This window comes from Pristiophorus japonicus, chromosome 6 (genome assembly GCF_044704955.1).
Source record: "Pristiophorus japonicus isolate sPriJap1 chromosome 6, sPriJap1.hap1, whole genome shotgun sequence".
Lineage (NCBI taxonomy): Eukaryota > Metazoa > Chordata > Chondrichthyes > Pristiophoridae > Pristiophorus > Pristiophorus japonicus.
Genome location: NC_091982.1, coordinates 49,624,413 through 49,632,721, shown reverse-complemented (window position 1 = coordinate 49,632,721; position 8,309 = coordinate 49,624,413).

Genomic DNA, 8,309 nt, shown 5'->3' with positions numbered 1-8,309 from the left:
GCACTTGTGAAGTTGCCGATGCCTGATTCGAATAGCGATGGAAACTTGCTCAACACTTGAGCACACAAGGCATCATCCACTGAAGATAGTGTTTTGGGTCGTTCCAATTCCATCTAATCTTTTCTAGCCAGCTTCTGCTGAACAGCTTTGGGCCATTACCTGGAACAATCCACAATGATAGGTTATGCACAGCTCCATCATACAATATCTTCACTGTCGAACTTCCAATGACTGGTATGAGCTCTTTGGTATAGGTACGCAGCTTTGCATTCATCGAGCTCAGTTTGGGCCTTTGTGCTTTATTGCCCCAGTTTCTCGAAAGCCTTCTGGCTCATTATTGACTGACTCGCACCCGTGTCCAACTCCATGGATACTGGAACTCCATTTAATTTGACTTTCAGCATTATAGGAAGGCTCTTGGCGGTGAAGGTATGTACCCCATACACTTCTTCCTCGGGTTAAGTTGCCTGTGCTGCGTGATCCACGCCGGATCGATCATCCTCTGCCACGTGGTATGTCGCAGCATGTTTGCACATTCGCTGGAGGTGCCCCATCGTTGTGCAGCCTTTGCACATGTAGTGCTTGAATCAACATTACCCCCGCAGCGCCAACATGATGGCGGACTCGGAGTCATCACAGGTCTTGCAGCCGCAGATGCATAGGCCCTGACATATGCAATTTGGCCTGCTAGCGACGTCATTTTATGCACAGTACTTGCCGGTGAGCTTCGATGTTGAAAATATATCTGTTTGGTGTTATCATCCGTGGCCATGCATGCCTGGACGATCGCGATGGCCCTGCTCAGGTCTTGGGTTTCGGCAGCCAGCAGCTTTCGAACAATGACTTCGTGGCTGATGCCCAGCACGAAAAAGTCCCGCAGCATTTGCCCCAACGCAGCTCCAAAATCGCAAGGTCCCGCGAGGCGTCTCAGGTCGGCGACATAATCCGCCACGTCCTGGCCCCGGGAGCGATGGTGCGTGTAAAAATGATACTTGGCCATGAGGATACTCTCCTTCGGCTTGAGGTGGTCCCGAACCAGCGTGCACAACTCTGTATATTCCTTCTCAAGTTGGTTTTGTTGGTGCGAGCAGATTCTTGATGAGGCCGTTTGTTTTAGGCCCACAGACGGTGAGAACCGCCCTGCGCTTGGTCGCGTTAGTGTCTCCTTCTAGCTCGTTGGCCACGAAGTACTGGTCGAGACACTCGATGAAGGCTTCCCAATCATCACCCTCTATGACTCAATCTAATATTCCAACGGCAGCCATGGTTGCGTGAAGGTTCATATTCTGTTACTCGTCGCCAATTGTGTATAGAAGAACTCCACGAGGCTGAGTTCTGTGAGCTAAACTTAGTGTGACCTTAGTCTTCTTTATTACAACTCCAGAGTGCCTAAACAACATGGCAGGCAACCTTTTATACTGGCCCTGCACGTGTGTGCAGGTGACCATTAGGACTCTAACAATCGTGCCCTCTGGTGGCAGATATTACATGGTTACAGACATAACAGTACATTGCAGAACCAATCAGGGAGCAGGCAATCTTAGATCTGGTACTGTGTAATGAGACAGGATTGTTAAACAATCTATTAAAGGATCCTCTCGGATTGAGTCACCATAGCATGGTTCAATTTCAAATTCAGTTGTAGGGTGAGAAAGTTGGATCTCAAACCAGTGTTCTAAGCTTAAGCAAAGGAGACGACAAAGGTATGAAGGAAGAGTTGGCTAAAGTGGGAAAATAGGTTAAAGTGTGGGACGGTTGATGAGTAGTGGCAAACAGTTAAGGAAATATTTTATAACTCTCAACAAAAATATATTCCAACGAGAGGGAAAAACATAGAAACATAGAAACTAGGTGCAGGAGTAGGCCATTCTGCCCTTCAAGCCTGCACCACCATTCAATAAGATCATGGCTGATCATTCACCTCAGTACCCCTTTCCTGCTTTCTCTCCATACACCTTGATCCCTTTAGCCGTCAGGGCCATATCTAACTCCCTCTTGAATATATCTAACAAACTGGCATCAACAATGCTGCAGTAGAGAATTCCAGAGGTTAACAACTCTCTGAGTGAAGAAGTTTCTCCTCATCTCGGTCCTAAATGGCGTACCCCTTATCCTTAAACTGTGGCCCCTGGTTTTGGACTTGCCCAATATCGGGAACATTCTTCCTACATCTAACCTGTCCAGTCCCGTCAGAATTTTATATGTTTTTGAGATCCCCTCATTCTCCTAAACTCCAGTGAACACAGGCCCAGTTGATCCAGTCTTTCCTCATAGTCAGTCCCGCCATCCCGGGAATCAATCTGGTGAACCTTCACTGCAAGAACGTCTTTCCTCAGATTTGGAGACCAAAACTGAACACAATATTCCAGGTGAGATCTGTATGGAAAGCCTGTAAGAGAAGGGATAACCATCCGTGGCTAACTAAGGAAATAAGGGATGGTGTCAAATTGAAAACAAGGGCATACAAAGTGGCCAAGATTAGTGGGAGGCCAGAGGATTGGGAAACTTTTAAAAGCCCGCGAGAACGACTAAAAAGATAATAAAGAGGGAAGATAGATTATGAAAGCAAACTAGCACAAAATATAAAAACAAATAGTAAGAGTTTCTACAGGTACATCAAAAGGAAAAGAGTGGCTAAAGTAAACGTTGGTCCCTTAGAGGATGAGACTGGGGATGTAACGAACAGGGTGGATAGAAACATAGAAAACATGCGCAGGAGTAGGCCATTCGGCCCTTTGAGCCTGCACCGCCATTCAATGAGTTCATGGCTGAACATGCAACTTCAGTACCCCATTCCTGCTTTCTCGCCCTTGATCCCCCTAGTAGTAAGGACTACATCTAACTCCTTTTTGAATATATTTAGTGAATTGGCCTCAACAACTTTCTGTGGTAGAGAATTCCACAGGTTCACCACTCTCTGGGTGAAGAAGTTTCTCCTCATCTTGGTCCTAAATGGCTTACCCCTTATCCTTAGACTGTGACCCCTGGTTCTGGACTTCCCCAACATTGGGAACATTCTTCCTGCATCGAACCTGTCTAAACCCGTCAGAATTTTAAACGTTTCTGAGATCCCCTCTCATTCTTCTGAACTCCAATGAATACAAGCCCAGTTGATCCAGTCTTTCTTGATATGTCAGTCCCGCCATCCCGGGAATCAGTCTGGTGAACCTTCGTTGCACTCCCTCAATAGCAAGAATGTCCTTCCTCAAGTTAGGAGACCAAAACTGTACACAATACTCCAGGTGTGGCCTTACCAAGGCCCTATACAACAGTAGTAACCAGGGGGGGACCAGTCGATGTGGTGTATTTGGATTTCCAGAAGGCATTCGATAAGGTGCTACATAAAAGGTTACTGCACAAGGTAAAAGTTCACCGGGCTGGGGGTAATATATTAGCATGGATAGAGGATTGGCTAACTAATTGAAAACAGAGTCGGGATAAATGGGTCATTTTCTGGTTGGCAAACTGACTAGTGGGGTGCCGCAGGGATCAGTACTGGAGCCTCAACTATTTACAATCTATATTAATGATTGGATGAAGGGACCAAGTGTAATGTAGTCAAGTTTGCTGAAGATACAAAGATGGCTGGGAGAGCAAATTGTGAGGAGGACGTAAGAAATCTGGAAAGGGATATAGACAGGCTAAATGAGTGGGCAAAAATTTGGCAGATGGAGTATAATGTAGAAAAATGTAAGGTTATCCACTTTGGCAGAATAGAAAAGCAAATTATAATTTAAATGGAGAAAAATTGCAAAGTGCTGCAGTACAGAGGGACTTGGGGGTCCTTGTGCATGAAACACAAAAAGTTAGTATGCAGGTACAGCAAGTAATCTGGAAGGCAAATGGAATGTTGGCCTTCATTGCAAGGGGGATGGAATATAAAAGCAGAGAAGTCCTGCTACAACTGTACAGAGTATTGGTGAGGCCACACCTAGAGTACTGAGTACAGTTTGGTCTCCATATTTAAGGAAGGACATACTTGCATCGGAGGCTGTTCAGAGAAGGTTCACTAGGTCGATTCCGGGTATGAGGGGTTTGACTTATGAAGATAGGTTGAGACTATACATATTGGAACTCAGAAGAATGAGAGGTGATCTTATCGAAACATATAAGATAATGAGCGGACTCGACAAGGTGGATGCAGAGAGGATATTTACACTCGTAGGGGAAACTAAAACTAAGGGATAGTCTCAGAATAAGGGGGTGCCCATTTAAAACTGAGATGAGGAGTAATTTCATCTGAGGGTTGTAAATCTGTGGAATTCTGTCCCAGCGAGCTGTGGAGGCTGGGTCATTGAATATATTTAAGACGGAGATAGATAGATTTTTGAGCGATAAGGGAATAAAGGGATATGGGGAGTTGGCAGGGAAGTGGAGCTGAGTCAATGATCAGATCAGCTATGATCTTATTAAATGGCGGAGCAGGCTCGAGGGGCCAAATGGTCTACTCCTGCTCCTATTTATTATGTTAAAAGGGAAAGTCAGTGATAGGGTGGGAGAGATAGAGAAACAAAAGGGATGATGGCCTGACTTGAGATGTTAATGGCAGAAGTTAGAAAGAGATCAGTCCAGATAGGGTGTGAATGGCGGAATAATTGCCAGCTGCCATGGGAAACAAGAGAGAATTTTTTTTAACATAAGATCGGGTGGGGGCGTTTAAAACGAGGAAAGAGAGCAAAATTGGGCAGAGATTATGTTCTGAAATTGTTGAACTCGATGTTGAGTTCGGAAGACTGTAAAGTGCCTAAACGAAAGATGAGGTGCTGTTCCTCGAGCTTGCGTGAGCTTCAGTGGAACAATGTAGGAGGCAGAGAACGAAGATGTCGGAGTGGAGCGGGGAATTAAAGGGACAGACAACCAGAAGCTCAGGGTCACGCTTACGGACTGAACGAAGGTGTTCCACAAAGCGGTCACCCAATCTGTGTTTGATCTCCCCAATGTAAAAGAGACCACATCGTGAGCAGCGAATATAGTATGCTAAATTGAAAGTGGGTAGGCAAATTCTATCTTCAGCGCTGACGAGACCAAGTTAATAATTAAATCAACCTGATGTTGCCCATAGGTTTGCCACCAGCCCACCTCAAAATTCTAATTTGAAAACATTAATTTATAAAGGTTACAACTTTCAATTAATTTTGATCAGCCGTAAAACAGATCAAAACTCAAGCCATCCAATCTATCCCTAATCTGTCTCTTGCCCAGTTTGCATGTCAGAAGTTAACAATGAGTGCCCTCCCCAACTCTATGTTTTTTTTTATCAAATTGATTTTGGAATGTGGGCATTGCTGGTAAATGCAGCATTTATTGTCCATCACTAGTTACCCTTGAGAAGGTGGTGGCAAGATTGGTGTGATGCATCTGAGTGGCTTGCTGGGCCATTTCAGTGGGCAGTTAAGCATCAACCACATTGGTGTGGGTCTGGAGTCACCGGGTAAGGACAGCAGGATTCTTCCCTAAAGAACGTTAATGAACCAGCCGGGATTTTATGATAATCTGATGGTCACCTTTACTGACACCAGCTTGTTTTCAGATTTTTAAAAACAGAATTCAAATACTCAAATTGCTATGGATTAGTCCAGGTATCTGGATTACTAACCTAACTACACTAGTCTAGTTGTTGGGAAAATGCTGGAGTCCATTATTAAGGAAGCAGTAGCGGGACATTTGAAAAAGCGTGATTCAATCAAGCAGTCAAAATGGTTTTATGAAAGGGAAATCTTGTTTGACAAGTTTGCTGGAGTTTTTTGAGGATGTAATGAACAGGGTAGATAAGGGGGAACCAGTGGATGTGTGTATTTGGATTTCCAGAAGGCATTCGATGAGAGGTTACTGCACAAGATAAAACCTCACGGGGTTGAGAGTAATATATTAGCATGGATAGAGGATTGGCTAACTAACTGAAAACGGAATCGGGATAAATGGGTCATTTTCTGGTTGGCAAACAGTGACTAGTGGGGTGACACAGGGATCGGTACTGGGTCCTCAACTATTTACAATCTATATTAATGACTTGGACGAAGGGACCAAGTGTAATGTAAGCCAAGTTTGCTGATGATACGAAGATGGGTGGGAAAGCAAATTGTGAGGACGCAAAAAATCTGCAGTGATAGACAGGCTAAGTGAGTGGGCAAAAATTGGGCAGATGAAGTATAATGTGGGAAAATGTGAGGTTATCTACTTTGGCAGAAATAATAGAAAAGCAAATTATAATTTAAATGGAGAAAAATTGCAAAATGCTGCAGTAGAGACCTGGGGGTCCTTGCGCATGAAATACAAAACAGTAGTATGTAGGTACAGCAAGTAATCAAAGGCAAATGGAATATTGGCCTTTATTGCAAGGAGGATAGAGTATAAAAGTAGAGAAGTCCTGCTGCAACTGTACAGGGTATTGGTGAGGTCACACCTGGAGCATTGCGTAGTTTTGGTCTCCGTATTTAAAGGATATACTTGCATTGGAGGCTATTCAGAGAAGGTTCACTAGGTGAGTCCGAAGATGAGGGGGTTGATTTATGAGGATAGGTTGAGCCTATACACATTGGAGTTTCGAAGAATGAGTGGTGATCTTATTGAAACTTATAAAGATAAAGACGAGGTGGATGCAGAGAGGATATTTCCACTAATAAGGGAAACTAAAACTAGGGTACGTGGTCTTAGAATAAGGGATCGCCCATTTAAAACTGATGAGGAATTTCTTCTTTCAGAGAGTTGTAAATCTGTGGAATTCTCTGCCCCAGAGAACTGAAGAGGTTGGGTCTTTGAATATATTACAGGTGGAGACAGACATAATTTTTAGCGATAAGGGAATAAAGGGTTATGGGGAGCAGGCAGGGAAGTGGAGCTGAGTCAATGATCAGATTAGCCATGATCTTAAATAGCGGAGCAGGCTCGAGGGGCCAAATGGCCTACTCCTGCTCCTATTTCTTATGTCTACCCTTGTACAAGCAAGCTGGTCAGTTACCCAGCCCTTTGGATCAGCAATCACACTGGGGCAATGGTAAAAAAGTTTAAATTCTCAAGAACACTCACTTCTACTTACCACTTTCAAAATTGTTAAGTGTTCTACAGAACCTACATGGAATATTGTAGCCCTTAGGGAAATTGCAAACAAAAAAGACATTTCCTACTCCTAGTTCGAAAGGTCAAATTGAGTAACACTACAACACAGGTCTTTAAGTCTTTATAGCAGGAACACAGAATCCGACAGTTGTACCTCAGTGTTATGCATCTATCCAAGAGAAAAAAAAAGTGAGTTGCAAAATTTCAGTTACCACTATCACCCATATGCAAACATTTAAATAGTAGTTATCACTTGAACCAGAGTTGCTGGACAAGGAATTAGGTCATGAGGAACCTGCTCAATGTAACCCAGCATGGATTTCTCCAAGACTTCCTGTGCATTGAGCAACTATCAAGGTGAATGATGTATGCCATCATCTCCTTTTTACTTTATTACATGGTACAAAAGTACCATAGCCAACAGGTAGTGGGGACAAGAACAATCAAGCTCTCTTACAGCCAAGTCGTTTTGGATATTAAAAGGAATCAAGGGATATGGGGAATAGTGCAGGCAAGTGGAGTTAAGGTAAATGATCAGCCATGATCTCATTGAATGGCAGAGTAGGCTCAAGGGGCCAAATGGCCTGCTCCTATTGTTTAGTGGCTAATAAAAGCACCATTCTCAATATGGTGTCTCGGGCCGGAGGTGGGGGGGGGGGGGGGGGGGGGGGGGAAAGAGAGGAAATAGAAAAAAAAATAAAAACGTTATAGAACAATATTGTAACCTGTGGAACATAGACCATGTTCGTTAATTTTACTAGGTTCCACTAGAAAAGTTTAATTCAGTTTTTTGGGGGATCAGTAATATTCCACTGTCAGATTATCTCTACCAGAGGTGCATTCTTTCAAGATTTCAGACGGTTATGTAAAAAGTTTGCAATGATTCCAGTATATTATATGCTAAGCAACTGGCTCAGAAACACCAGCAAGGAACAGGTTTAGATTTTCACTTTTCCTTTAAGTTGCATACACCAATTAAATTTGGCATATTGCAGAGCAAAAATCCAGGTTATGTTATGCCTAATTGATGCAACATTGATATTAAAAAGGTGTTGGAATTCTTTGAACATATTAAAACGAGTAACTTTGGGAACAGCTAATTAAATACAATGTAATGCTGCAGTGTACTATACCTAAAACCACAATTAAGCTAGTTACAAACACTTCACTAAGTTATTTAACTTACTGACATAGCTGAATTCCTTTAAGTACTTAAACCGCTGCTCTTCACCCCTGGACTCTTAATCTATTAG